The sequence below is a fragment of the Phyllostomus discolor genome, chromosome 9 (genome assembly GCF_004126475.2).
Source record: "Phyllostomus discolor isolate MPI-MPIP mPhyDis1 chromosome 9, mPhyDis1.pri.v3, whole genome shotgun sequence".
In the NCBI taxonomy this organism is placed as follows: domain Eukaryota; kingdom Metazoa; phylum Chordata; class Mammalia; order Chiroptera; family Phyllostomidae; genus Phyllostomus; species Phyllostomus discolor.
The window spans coordinates 88933906-88948794 of record NC_040911.2 but is presented as its reverse complement, the minus strand read 5'-3'; the positions used below and the strand labels follow the sequence as shown (position 1 = coordinate 88948794).

Below are 14889 nucleotides of genomic sequence, written 5' to 3'. Positions count from 1 at the left end.
CTGTCTGAATCCCAAGTTTCTTCTGCCCTCCTGTTCCCAAGGGACTGAGAAATGCCCCTCCCTCAGCCTTTGCTCCTTGTCCAGCAGACAAGCTGCCCGGTCTTGACCACCATGCAGCACAGCCCCAAGCTCTGAGAAATCTTAATGCAGGGACTTGGCTGGGCACCTGGAAGGCAGGTGCTTTGGAGGCAGAAAGGGAGGGAGGGGACTTCCCTAAATGAGGCTGTGATGACTAAATCATTTGCTATTCCCTGAGCTCCTCCCGCCTTTTGTTCTTTGGCTGCAACGTTGCCTCCAATCCATTATCTTCCTTTTCTCCTCTCAACTTCCCGGCCCGCAGCCACCGCAGCAGGAAAACTGAACTGGGCTGAAAAGGTACGGCCGATGTGGATAGAAAACTTTACACTTTGCAAAGGACTTTAGAGGCGGAGAACTATTTATAAAGCCTTCTCCACTTTACAAAGCACTTCATTATTATTATTATTATTATTATTATTACTGATGTCATTTTAATACAGATGTATATTAACCTCAGAGAGAAATTTTTTCCCCTTCTGCCTCTTCTCTTGCTAAGCAACGGGAGAGCCTGGCTGGAATAGTCATGCAATCAAAATTCATTTGTTCGGCTTCCCAAAGAACTCACACGATGACGGAAGTGGAACAGAAGAAGAAGCGGACTTTGTGCAAGTTCACCTACCGCGGCGTGGATCTCGATCAACTACTTGACTTGTCCTACGAGCAGCTGATGCCGCTCTACAGTGCCAGGCAGGGCGGCAGCTGGACCACGGCCTGGCCTTCGGAGGAAGCAGCACTCACTGCTAAAGCGCCTGCGCAAGGCCGAGAAGGAAGCACCGCCCACGGAAAAGCCTGAAGTGGTGAAGACACACCTGCGGGACACGACCATCCCTCCAGAGATGGTGGGCAGCACGGTGGGCGTGTACAATGGGAAGACCTCCAGCCAGGTGGAAGTCAAGCCGGAGATGATTGGCCACTGCCTGGGCGAGCTCTCCATCACCTCTAAGCCAGCGAAGCATGGTCGGCCCGGCACTGGGCCACCCACTCCTCCTGCTTCATCCCTTTCAAGTAGCCAATAAAAGCACAGACTTACTTAGAAAAAAAAATTCATTCGTTCATTCATTCATTCATTCACTTTTTGGTGGCTGCTCTGTGTCTAGACCCTGAGGATACAAGATGGTGCCCTTTTCACCAGGGACTTATACCCTGGTAGGCAAGTGTACTGGTCAATGTCCAATCAGGAAACACTTGAGGATTTACAAAAGAGCAACTTTCAGGAATGGAAGGTGATGGAAGAGCTAGGAAGCCAACTGGCTGCAGTGAAGCAGTCCGAAGATGAGTAACAGCAGGAACCACCACCCACCCTAGACCTAAGGGATAGAAGGGGGGTAGTGTCACCAGCCCAGAAGCAGGGTCATTTGGTGCAATATGAAACAATGGAGCTACAGGTGAGCTGGAGAAATGGAGGAGACACCGCCACTGCTAGAGATGCTGCTTAAGGCTGAGAGGGAGAAATACCCTGGCCTCTCCTCTCCCTTCTTCCTGCCTTCCAATCTCCCACCAGGGCCTCCCATTGACCAAACCCACCTGGAAGCCAGCCCTCCAAGAAGCCTGTAGCCTGTGGGGTTCGACTCCTCCTGCAATACATAGCAGAGCGGCAGCGGAGTGAGGACTGGAGACGCTGGTAAGCAGGAGACACTGTGTGAGAAGTCTTGGGACGGGGTGAGATCGCCGTGCTGGAGACCACAAGGAAAGAGCTGTGGTTCGCCAGGACAAGTGGGAGGAGATCTCTTGGAGCTGGGCTTTGAGGGATGAGCAGGAGTTTGTTGAGTGTGCAGGTAGAGAGGTGCCATCTGAGTAGTGGCACACAGGCAAAAGTGTGGCAGTTGGGGAGGTTTCGGCTGCAAGTAACAGAAAATTCCCATTCTCGGGCCTTTACTCTCATTGGTCCCTCTGCTTAGGATGCTCTTCCTCCTCCCTCTGGTCCAAATTCTTGCCCCCGATGCCGTCCTTTCAGTCTCCTTTTCCTAAACCCCAGAGCTGGAAGCTACCTTTCCAATGCCCCCTCACAGCCATGGCATTTGCTCATGTGCCAGTACCTGGCCTACCTGTTTCATCCTTCCTATCAGCCAAGAGCTGCTGGTAAGAAGGAGAGGCATTGCCTTCGCTTCTGCTCCTTCTCAGAGCATGGCACTGGGCCAGGCATCTAGCAGGGACCAGTGAATACAAGTACATGTTGAGTGAATGAATAAATGAGTTAACAGATACACACATTCATGCCATTCCCCCTGCTTTGACTACCACCCACCCCATCTGCCACAATAGCCCTTTTTATTAAATTTCTGTATTTGCTTTCCACAAGGGAGCTCACTGAGTCTCCATAGCAATTCAGTAGATGATCACCATTATCATCTTCATGTGACAGAGGAGGAAACTGAGCTCATAAAAGTTAAGCAACTTGCCAAAGTCATCCAGCTTTTAGGAGGCAAAGTCAAGATTGAGGTTTGGCCTTACTAGCTGTGTGAACTTGGAGAAGTCATTTCAAGACTCGGAGCAGAGCTCCCTCCAAAACCCAGGCTCCTTGGGTCTTCCCAGGCCAGCCAAATGACAATAACAATAATAACATTATCTCATGTTAACTGAGCATTTACTATGTGTGTGTACTGGGCTCAAAGCTTTGCATTCTTTACACTGAAATCCTCTAAATCTCTTTACACTGAAGTCACTGAACCCTGCACGGTGGATGTTCCTATCTTCACTCTGCAGATGAGGCCACGGAGGCTCAGGAATCAGTCAGTCAACAAATCAACAAATATTTGTCAATCACTTCTATAAGGGACTGTGATCAAGTGTTTGGTGATGTTACAAGCCCAGCTTGGGCCGGTCCCCCAGGTCCCCCAGAGGCCCCACTTTGTAGACACACTCTCCGCTGGGACGGTGGCCTGGCCCACTGCAGGGACTGGCGATAATCTCCTAGGCCACCTTTGATGAGAGATTCCTGCCAGGGCCAGAGCATCTGGAGTGCATTGAACCCAGCACAGGCCAGTGCCTTTCAGGAACAGCCCTGCTGGCCCTGAGGCTTGTCCTCCAGGCCCTGCTGGCTGCCTGGAGCCTTGGCAGACAGTCAGGAGGCAGCGGCCAGGCGGGGAATGACAAAGAGAATTCGATTTCCATTTTGCTCCTGGTTCCCTGTTTCCAGTCCAGATGCCTCCAGATCTAATTCCGAATAAATAATTATACTGAGTAACCCGGGTCCCTTGGTGATTAAGTAAACAGGCCGAGGGGGTGGAAATTGAATTAGTGCGCTGTGCTCAGCCATTATTACCCACCCCTTCTCATGAATATTAATGAGGGGTTATTAAGAAATGTAAATGCTGCCTCAGGGGGTGGGAAGATCGGGGTGGGGGTCAGGGTGAGAGGACAGACCAATAGTTCAGACGGCAGCGTGATTGAAGGCATTTTAAAAATTATGTTAGATCTTTCTCTCCCGTACCACGGAAATGTTTCCGGTCGCTTCATTTTTATTAAAATGAGGAACACATTTTAATTTGAGGGTAAAATTAGCATTTTCCAAGCAGCTTTGGCAGCAACGAGGACATATTTTACCAGAAAATGGACATTTGGGGCTGGGCGGTGCAGAGTTGGGGGAGCTGTGGCTGATGGACGATTAGTTCTCTCAGTTCATCTCCAGGCAAGGGAGTAAACAAATTAATCTCTGAACGGGAGCAGCCTGGAAGATGATGAAAGCCTGGAGGAGCCAGCAGTGTCATAGCTGGGAAGCCAGGAGGTGTCACCAAGGCCTAGGTTCTCCTTTACTGCTGGTTCAGAGAGGTTAGGCCCTTGTTTGAGGCCACACAGCAAGGTGGGGTGCTCTGGCTGGGTACTGCGGGCAAGGTGGAAGTTGGGGATGGAGCTGCGTCTCCCAGACAAGTTTCGGGAGAGACGCAGCCTTTCCTTCCCCACCCTTGTCACTTGACCCCCAGGCCCCTGTGTTGTCTCGCCTCAGTGGCTCCAGCTTCTGCCCTCACCATTCCTCCTCACCATTCTTTCTCAATCCCCTCCTTTCACTGCATCCTGCTTCTGCTCTGTAAACTTCAGTGGCTCCCTACTGCCCTTAGGCTGAAGATCACATTCCTGCTCCTGACATTTAAGTCCCACTAGGATCTGACCACAATCCACTTTTCCAGCTTAAGCTCCCACTGCTCCTTGCAGCTGTGACCAGATGCATATGGGAAGGTGAGAAGGTAAAGGTGGGAAGACAGGAAAGATGGAAGGACAGGAGGGAAAGAGAAAGGAAGAGGGAATGAATGTGGGGCATTAAAATATTTCAGATTTGCTAAATATTTTATATAAGAATAATAATGATGACCACAAGATCGTAGTAATCGTTCTCGCCTACTCAGTGTTCACCCTGTGCCAGCCTCTGGCCTGGCACCACTTAATACTCCTTTTGTCCCTGTGAGGTAGGTATTGTTATCTCCACTTTGCAGAGGAGGAAACAGATGTCACACAAGCCATAAATGACACAACCAGCCTACTGAACATCAAAATCTGGCTTCTTACGTATTGCACCTCCCACCTCACACAGCCACCGTTATTTCCATTTTACAGGTGGAGACAAGGAGGCTCAGTAAAATTAAGTGACATTTACTACCAGAAAGAACAAGTCCAAACAAGAGAAATAAAAATTCTCCGAGCCAGACATATGTCATCTTTGTAAGCACCACTCCTGGAGAATAAGATAAAATGCACTGAACCACAAGGTCCCTGCACCCTGCATGCGGTCCATGCTGTCGGGAGCTGCAGAGGATACTCACAGCCTCCCAGACACCCAGCCAAGCCGTGGCCCCCCAACAACGTCCACCAGATGAAGCTTGCAGGTTGATCCTGCTGATTCTGAGACGCAGGCTTGTCCTGGAGCCACAAACCCCAGGTCGGTGGGATGAAACCCTGATGTGGAGCTCAAGCATTATTTCCCTGTGCTCTGGACAGGAAAGAGTGAATGTGATCGAACTTCTGCATTTTAATGACTCCTTCAGCATGCCTCGCTCCCCGCGCTCACCGGAATAAAGGCTGGCAGGTGCAGCTGAGTTAATCAGAGTGGATAATGGAGGGAAAGACAGGAATCACCGGCCAAATTGCAGCAGGAAAAAAAATGGAGCAAAAGCATGAGATGCAAGTCAAAAGTGTCCAATTAAAATGCGATGATGTTTAAATGGCAAGAACCAGCTTCTCAGCCCCTTTGCAGTTCCGACGCAACACTAAACTGTGGGGACACGTGGACCAAGTGGTACATGAGGCCATTTTTGGCAGTATATGTGTAAACTTTTTTTTTAATTTCAGTGAGTATGTTTACTAAGAAATAGAAAAATATAACGGGTATAAAACCTGTGATTTGATGCATATTGTTGCCTAGAATGAGTCTAAATTTCACCCAGAGAAACCATTTAATTGCTCGTCAATTAAAAAATACTTTGAAATTTGAATGTAGCAAAAATATGAAGTTATCACTATGTACCGAAGTTTGGGGGAGGCAATATTCTAGCTCCTCATTACTGAAAGTGGGGTCCATGAGTCAGCAACAGCAGCAACAGCAGCAGGATCCGAGAGAAGTGCAGACTCTAAAATTACGGCATCCAGCTAGACCTACTGAAACGGCATCTGCATTGCAACAAGATTCCCTGGTGATTCACATGCATGTGTGTACATATACTTTGTTTTAGAAGCGCTGCCCTATCTTTTTAATCAGAGGGGACAATGAAGATCTTTTCAGACTTGGCCCCAAAGAAGGAGCGTTGGACTGGGAGGCCATTCCGGCCATGAGACCCTCTGACTCCAAAAAGTTTACAATCTTGTGATGACAGGAGAGGAGAGTGCGGCCCGGAGAGAGCGAACTCAAGACTGCAGCGTGTGATTGTGTCGACCCTGGGGCCAGGCCAGGTCTCCAAACATCTGGTCGGCGGGAACGGCTCACAATAACATTGCTGTCAGCAGTGCAGCGTGGCTTAAAAAGGAATGATTGTTAAAGACATCACAAGGAAACAAAACTCAGGCCAACATCTTTTGTGAATACAGATGTAAAAATCCTCCATATAATACTAGCAAACCAAATATAAAGAAGATTATACACTACGATCAAGTGGGATTTATCCCAGGAGTGCAAAGTTGGGTTAATACATGAAAATAAATGAATATAATACACCATATCAATAATATAAAGGACAAAAACCACATGATCATCTCAATAGATGCAGGAGAAACATCTGACAAAATGTAATTCCCTTTTGGGATAAAAACACTCAGCAAACCAGGAGTAGAAAGGAACTTCCTCAATCAGATAAAGACCATCTACAAAAAACCGCCCCTGACACATTGAATGTGTCCAAATGCATTTCCCCCCTAAGCTCAGGGGCACACAAGCAGGGGGCTCTCACCACTTGTACTCAGTATCACAGTAGAGGTGCTGGCCATGGCAGTGAGGCGAGAAAGAGAAATAAAAGGCATCCAGACTGGAAATGGAAAAGTAAAACTACCTCTGTTTGTGGATAATCTTGCATATAGAAAATCCTAAGGAATCCATTTTTTTTAATTTATTTATTTTTAGAGAGGGAAGGGAGGGAGAAAGAGAGAGAGAAACATCAATGTGTGGTTGCTGGGGGCCGTGGCCTGCAACCCAGGTATGTACCCTGACTGGGAATGGAACCTGCGACACTTTGGTTCTCAGCCCGTGCTCAATCCACTGAGCTACACCAGCCAGGAAATCCATATTTTTTTTTTAAAAAGCTATTAGAAAAGATAAATGAATTCAGCAAGGTCACATATACAAGACCAATTTTCAAAAGTTAATTGTATTTCTATACACTTATAATGAGCAATCCAAAAGTAAAATTAAGAAAACAATTTTTATTTATAATAAGCAAAACGAATAAAATCTTTAGGAATAACTTTAACAGAAAGAAGTGCAAAACTGGTCGTCTGAAAACTACAGTGTATTAGTGAAAGAAACTAAAGACCTAAATAAATGGGAAGACATCTCATATTCATGGATCAGAAGATTTAATATTTTTAAGATGGCAATACACTCCAAATTAAAACATAGATTAAATGCAACTTTTATCAGACTTCCAGCTGCGTTCCTGTCTTATTTTGTTGTTTTGTTAGAAGTTTATTTCTTTTTCTTTTCTGCAGGAAATACCGGCTGATTCTAAAAGTCATATGGAATTGCAAGAGACTTCAAACAGCCAAAACAAGCTTGAAAAAGAATAACACAAACTCAGAGGAGTCACACTTCCTAATTCCGAAACTTACTACGAAGCCGCAGTAAGCAAGCCAGTGCGGGACTGGATAGACGTAGAGCTCAGTGGAACAGAGCCGGGAGTCTGGAAGTAAACCCTCACATTTATGGTAAATTGATTTTCAACGAAGCTGTCAATGGAAAGGGGTCATCTTTCCAACAGATAGCATTGAAACAACGGCATGTCCACATCCAAAAGGATGAAGTTGGACGTGTACCTCACACCATATGCAAAGATTCACTCAAAATGGACCATAACCCTAAGTGTAAGAGCTAAAACTACAAAACTTCTAGAATAAATCAGAGAAGCCAAGCTTCATCACCTTGGGTTAGTCTTTTAGATACAATACCAAAAGCACAAATGATGAAAGAAAAAAGAAATTAACTTCATCAAAACTAAAACCTTTTGCGATATTCATCAAGAAAGTGAAAAGCTGACCCACAGAGTGGGAGAGAGTATTTGCAAACCACACATCTGACAAGGGGCTTGGGTCCAGAATATATGAAGAACTCTTACAACTCAATAATGAAATGATGAGTAACTCAGTTTTTTAAATGGGCAAAGGATCTGAATAGGCATTTCTCCAAAGAAGATATGCAAATGGCTAAAAACACATGCAAAGAAGCCCAATGTCATCAGTCATTAGGGACATGCAAATAAAAACCAGAGATACCACTGTACACCCATGAGGACAGTCAATAATAAAAATACAGATAATAACAAGTGTTGACGAGGATATGAAAAAGCTGGAACCCTTAAGCACTGCTGGTAGGAATGTAAAAAGGTGTAGTCACTGTGGGGAACCATCTGGCTGTTGCTCAACATGTTAAACAGGGTTGCCATATGACCCACTAGTTCCAATCCTGTGTGTATACTTAAGAGAAATTAAAACATAGGTTCACACAAAAACTTTTCATGAATGTTTATAGCATCATTATTCATAATAGTCCAAACATGGCCCTGGCAGGTGGGTCAGTTGGTCGGAGCATCGTCCCATACACCAAAAGGCTGGGGGTTTGATTCCCTATCAGGGCACACACCTAGGTTTTGGGTTTGCTCTCCCATCAGGGCGCTTAAGCAAGGCAACTGATCCATGTTTCTCTCTCTCTCTCCCTTCCTGTCTCTTTAAAAAGAAAAAAATTAATAAACATATCCTTAGATGAGGATTAAAAAATATTTTAAACAAACAAATGTGAAAATAACCCACATTTTCCATTGACTAATAAATGGATAAATAGAATGTGGCATACACATACACATACAACATTATTTGGCAATCAAAAGGAATAAAATACTGACATACGCTACAATATTATGCTGAGTGAAAGAAGCCAGTCGCAAAGGACTGCATATCGTACAATTCCACTCATAGGACATGTTCAGAATAGGCAGACGTATGGAGAGAGAAAGTAGACTAGCGGTTGCCTAGGGCAGGGTGGGGAGGGTGTGTGTGCAGCTGGGAGGAAACGGGACTGACTGCTAACAGGTACAGTGTTTCTTTTGGGGTGGATGAAAGTGTTCCAAAATTGAGTGTATTAAACGTGGCGATGGTGTCCCACAATTCTGAATGTACTGAAACCATTGAGTCGTACACTTTAGATGGTGAATTGTGTGATGCGGTGGCCAGAAAAATGACCTCACAAAGATCTCTATTTCCTAATCCCTGGAACTTCTGAATACGTCACAGTACATGGCAAAAAAAGGATGAAGAATGAAGATGAATGCCCTGGCTGGCATAGCTCAGTGGATTGAGCTCGGGCTGCGAACCAAAGCATCACAGGTTTGATTCCCAGTCAGGACATATGCCTGGGTTGCAGGCCATGACCCCCAGCAACCGCACATTGATGTTTCTCTCTCTTTCTCCCTCCCTTCCCTCTCTAAAAATAAATAAATAAAATCTTACAAAAAAAAGAATGAAGAAGAAATTAAGGTTATTGATCATCTGATTTTAAAATAGAGAGGTTATCCTGCATTATCTGATGGTCCCAATGTAATTACAAGGGACCTTAAAAACTGGAAGAGGGACTCCGAGGAGAGAACCAGAGAGAGGCCATCACGTGAAGGACTCGTCCCAACACTACTGGCTTTGAAAGTGGAAGACGGGAGCTGTCGGGCGAGGAACGCAGGCTAGTCCAGAGCTGGAAAAGGTAAGGAAATGGATTCCTGCAGCGCCTTCCGAGCCCCGCTGACACCCTCATCCCAGCCTGGTGAGATGTGTGCCAGACTTCTGAACTACAGAAGCACAAGATAACTCATCTGTGTTATTTTAAGCCACTCAGTTTGTGCTAATTTGTTGCAGCAGCAGTAGAAAACTAATATATACGGTATGTGAGTGATATCTCAATAAAGGTCCTTTTTAAATGATGGTTATCTCAGGCTGCATAAATAGGAGCATGCTGTCTAGCAGGAGGGAGGCGGTCATCTCCTCGCAATCTAAGTGAGGCAGGCTCCATCTGGAGTTCAGCTCTCAGCGCTACCCTGCGAGAGAAGAGTGAGCCCGCAGGAAGGTCGCCGTGCGGCAGAAAGCCTGGAGATGATACAGGGTGAGGAATCATCGAGGGACTTGGGCAGGTCAGCCTGGAGAAAGGAAGGCCCGAAGACCTCTGTCTCCTTGTTTCCCAAGGCTGTGGGCACCGAGGCAGGGCTGAGTTTCGTGGGACATTCAAAGACAGATCTAGGGACAATTCAGTGTTACTTACGGAATTCAGGGTTCCACTTGTGATGAAGATACATTTTCTTCTTTGTGTAAAAATTTTTTCACCCGAAATACAAGGCCATCTAGAAAAAATTAGGAAAATACAAATCAGCAAGAAGAAAGGGGAAAAAACAAATAACATTTTTGCTGCAATTTATTAATGCGTCCAGCTGCCCTGCTCTGGGGAGGTAACGCCATGTCTGTCTTTTATCCAGATATTCCCAGGGCGTGGCTCAAAGTCGCCAACCCTGGAAGGCTTGTCGAATGAATACATAACGCGCACACACATTTTTAATTTACAGAAATGGGATCCTGCTGTACATCTTGCTTTCTAACCTTCTTTCCCCCATTACCAATATATTATGCATTTCTTTCCAGTTCAATAAATACACATTTACATTAGGGATGTAATAGATACCGCCAGACTGCAAATAGAATTCAGGGGGCCCATGAATTTGAACAGGGAAAATTTACATCCTTATTTCCCTAACCTCTAACTAAAATTTCTCATTTCCTTCAACTTGAATGAGGGCGACAAGCCACAGTGGCGTTGGCAGCATCTGTGACTTCACCACCCATGGGGATTGCAGATATTTTCATATCAAAATACCATTGTTTCAGGCCCCTTCAAATACTGCTGACACTCATCATGACTTTGAAATTGCAATGGTGTTTTTACACTTGCCACTAGATCTTGTCAGTGAGTATGTAAATAAAGCATGGTGTATTACAAAATCAGAAATTTCAAAATATTTTGTTAACTGGATTTCAATACAATCGGTTTTCTTGGGAAGTTTAATGTCTTTTCTGTGTTTAAAGCGATTATTCTAAGAGAGGGCCCAAGGGTCACATGTAAAAGGTCCATGATACAATGAAGGTTGAGAAGCTCTGATCTAAACTATCGTTTTTTTAAATAAATTATTTTGAAATAATTTTAAATTTACAGAAAAGTTATACAAAAAATAGTACATGTCCTCCCCAGCCAGCTTCCCCTAATGTCCACATGCTACATAGTCAAAAAGTAATTATCGCAGGAAGGAAATTAACATTGGTACAATGTTGTTAAGTCATCTTCAGATCAAATCGGAATTTTGCCTTGTTTTTCCACGAATGTTCTTTTCCTGTTCCAGAATCCAGCTCAGGACCCTGCACTGGGTCTCGTTGTCACGTCTCCTAGGTCTCCTCAGTCTCCTCTAATCTGATGATTGCTCAGTCTTTCCTTGTCTCTCACGACCTTGACTCTTCTGAAAAGCACTGGTCAGTCCATCTGCAGACTGCCCAGCAGTTTGGATTTGTCTGATATCTTTGAGCATTGTCTAAGAATAGCCCAGGAGTGATGTTGTCCCCCTCTCAGGGCACATGAGGTTAACATGTCTTTCTTTTTTTCTCCTAACAGTCATGAGGCTGAGGGCTGGGAAGTAGGGAAGACCTGGCAGGTCAGGAGGAAGACACAAAAGAAGAGGCTGGCAGAGCCAGGGTTGAGGACCTGACGTGTCTGCATTGTATTCAGGCTGCAGAGTATCCATTCTATATTTAATTGGATGAAACATCATTTACTTAATCAGTCCCCTTCCAATAGACTTTTAGCTTATTTTCAGTTTACGGCCAAATAAATCAAGAAGCACTATGTGATGAGCAGAACTGCCTGAAGAAGCAAGCAGCAGCCAGGAGTGGTGATGAGAATCCTGTCCCTGGAGGCATGCAACAGCAGAGTGGCAGCAGATGCCTCACCCATGTTCCCGTCAAAGAGCATCTGGTGACCCAGGGCACTAACAAAATGTGCGGTGATAATAAAGGATGCTCCCTTCCCCCGGATCTCCACTCAGGCACCCCTTCTGCAAAGCAGGGAGGGCCTCAGCCCCATTGGAGAGTGAAAAACGCTCCCCAGAATAGGCTGGGTCTGGTTAGTATTCTGAGCTGCCTGCTTCACTGATGGCTAATTGCCCCTAAGAGCTGAGATCATTGGAGGGGAAAATGCAAGGTGGCCTGACCTTTGCTGGGCTCAGCCAGCCAGCCAGCCTCCCAGGAGAAAGGTTTGCACTGCCACTCAGCTCGACCCCTCTCCCTGCTGTGATTGCTAATGGAGAAGGGTGACTCAGGGTCCCAGCGCCAGGCAGGGGAGTGCCTGGGGGCTGCAGGGGAGTCAGTGCTGACCCTTTTGGCTGCTGGGCTCCTAAAATGTGCACGGTAGAAGGTACAATCATTTTGGAAAACCGTTAGGCAATACCTAAGAAAGCTAACCACGTGCCTGGGCAACCTAACCATTGCAGTCCTAGGTATATACCCAACAAAAATAAGTGTTTACTTCTACCAAAAAAGATTCATGGAAGCTTTATGCAGTCATGAAAAGCTGGAAATGACTCAAATGCCCATCAATGAAATGGGTAAACAAGCCGTGATATATTCATAGAATGGAGCACTTTATGACAATAAAAAAAATAAGCTACTGCTACAGGCAAGAACACGGATGAGCCTGCAAACATTGTATTGAATGAGAAATCAGACACAAGAGGCCGTACTGAATGAGTCCATTTGCATGAAGTTCAAAAACAGACAAACTGGTGACAGAAATGAGGATGCTGGTTACCCTCCGGAGGAGGGGGCACTGACTGGGGCGCTGTTCTACAGTTTGGTCTGGGGGCAGTTCTGGGGGTGTGAACACTCAGTACAAATTTATCAAGCTGGACCCGAGTTTCTATGGCTTGTAAGTCCTGCTTGAATCTAACAACAGCAATAGCGGCAGCAGCAGCAACCAGGGTGAGAGTCAGGGGCAGACTCTGCTGGCTCTGGGGAGGGGGAAAGGAGCAGGGAGGTGGTGGCAGGTCCCCGCTCTGTCAGGACTTGCTATGTGACCTGCAGATCAACTTCTCCAAGTTCCCCGGCTGGAGAGGGGGCTGATGACTCCCGCTGCCCTTGCCAAGTTATCGTGTGGAGTGCACGAGGGTGTGTGACGACAAACCAACTTCTAAATTGGGAACTGATGTCGGTGATTGACTCGGCCAACGTGTACTAAGCACGCACGTGTGCCAAGGGAGAGGCTGGGCACCTAGGATACACAGATCGGACCCCGCCTCAGACTAAGTGGGGATAAAGGCAACCAACCCCCCAACAAACAAATACAAATCACGATGAGGGTTATACAGAGGCCAACAGGCAAGGAGATGGTAAATAATCAGAGGTGGGGTGAGGCCATGGGAGCGGCCTCTCAGAAGAGGTGATTTAGAAGCAGAGACTTGAAGGACAGGAAGGGGTCGGGCCTACAGAAGGACATTCTAGGCAGAGGAATCCAAGAGGGCAGAGACCCCACAGCTGGAAGGAGCCACGTGTGCTCACAGAAATGAAGGGAGGCCTGTGTGGTGAGTGAGGGCAAACCAGGGAGAGGGGTTCGTGGGGGCCAGGAGGGGGCAGTCTGTGCACCACCTGGAGGGTAGGGTAAGGGCTTGGCATTTTAAGTGAAACTTATTAGAAAGACAGTGGAGGGCTTGGAATCAAGAAATAAGGTGGTCTGCCCTGGCTTGTGTGGCTCAGTGGATTGAGCCCTGGCCTACGAACCAAAGGGCTGCCGGTTCGATTCCCACTCAGGGCACATGACCGGGTTGTGGGCCAGGTCCCCAGAAGGGACCATGTGAGAGGCAACCACACACTGATGTTTCTCTCCCTCTCTTGCTCCCTCCCTTCTCCTCTCTCTAGAAATAAACAAATAAAATCTTTAAAGAAAAAGAAATAAGGTGACCTGATTTGTGTTTCTAAAAGATGACTTCAATGACTAGCTATGAGCCAAACATAAAAGATTACATACTGTTGGGAACCACCCTGCCTGGTATCAGAAGCTGTAACCCCCACCAAGGCTAAGCCTGAGGGAACGACCTTGGAACCATAAGCCACCAAGGAGACAGGCTTATCTCCCTGGCAGGAGCGCTGCTTCTGCTTCTTCATCTATAACTGGCCCCCAATGCTTGGTCGGTTAGCCAATGACGGGTAAGATTCCCCAAGGGGGGAATGATCTAAGACAGGCACGATCACGTGGGAGGCCCCCAAGGAAGGACTTTGGGGGCTACAGCAAAAGGGGATGATGGACCCTCGCCCCTCGGCTTTGACAAAGCCTGAGTCTTCATTGTCTGTGAGAAAATCTTCTTATCTCTTGGTTGCCTTAGTTCCCTTGCTCCACCTAAGCCTGAAACAATGACAGAGGGTGGTGCAGTTCTGCTGGAAAGGGCGGGTTCCCCAGTTGATCAGGCCTAAGAAAGAATATGTAAAATCCTGTGAAACCTGCTTTGTTTAGAATGCTCTAATTTGAATGATAAGGGTCCAGGGAAGAAGTAAGTTTGTTTCTTAAAGTTTTACAGCTCTTTGACCCTGACTCAAAAATGGCCCTCAGACTTCCTTGTTACCTATTGTTTGATCCTTACTTCCTGGCAATGAGTAATGAGCTTTACCTGAATTCTTATGCAAATGAACCCAATAAAAGCCTGCTCGGGCAGGGCAACGAGATGCTCCCCACTAGAGAGAGTGGCCGTTTAATCCCTATTTCTCCACAGGACTTGGTTGTCTCTGTGTATGTTTTTCTCGTGTTTCGACGAGCCATCCCCAGCGTTCCGAGGTCACTGCTGGTCTGTGGCCATGTCAACATACGCAATAATTCCATCTATGTGACATCCGCACATCTCACCAAAGTAACCAGCAGTGATGGAAGTGAAAACAGCGGTTAACTTTGAGGGCTGCGATCTTGGAGCTGCAGGACCCCTCTCTTGATCTGGGTGAGATGTGCGAACATTTGAAAAGTCACCGAGATGTACACAGAAGACTGGTGCACTTCATGGCATACTGCGCTATTCGTGTGCCATCTCTTAGCAAAAGAAAAGAGTAATAAAATTACTCTTAAAA

General features: G+C 46.3%; 1 pseudogene; it reads left to right on the top strand.

Moving 5' to 3' along the window:
• Positions 1–627: 627 nt before the first annotated feature.
• LOC114507009 lies at positions 628–1111 on the top strand (annotated as a pseudogene).
• The last annotated feature ends 13778 nt before the right edge of the window (positions 1112–14889 follow it).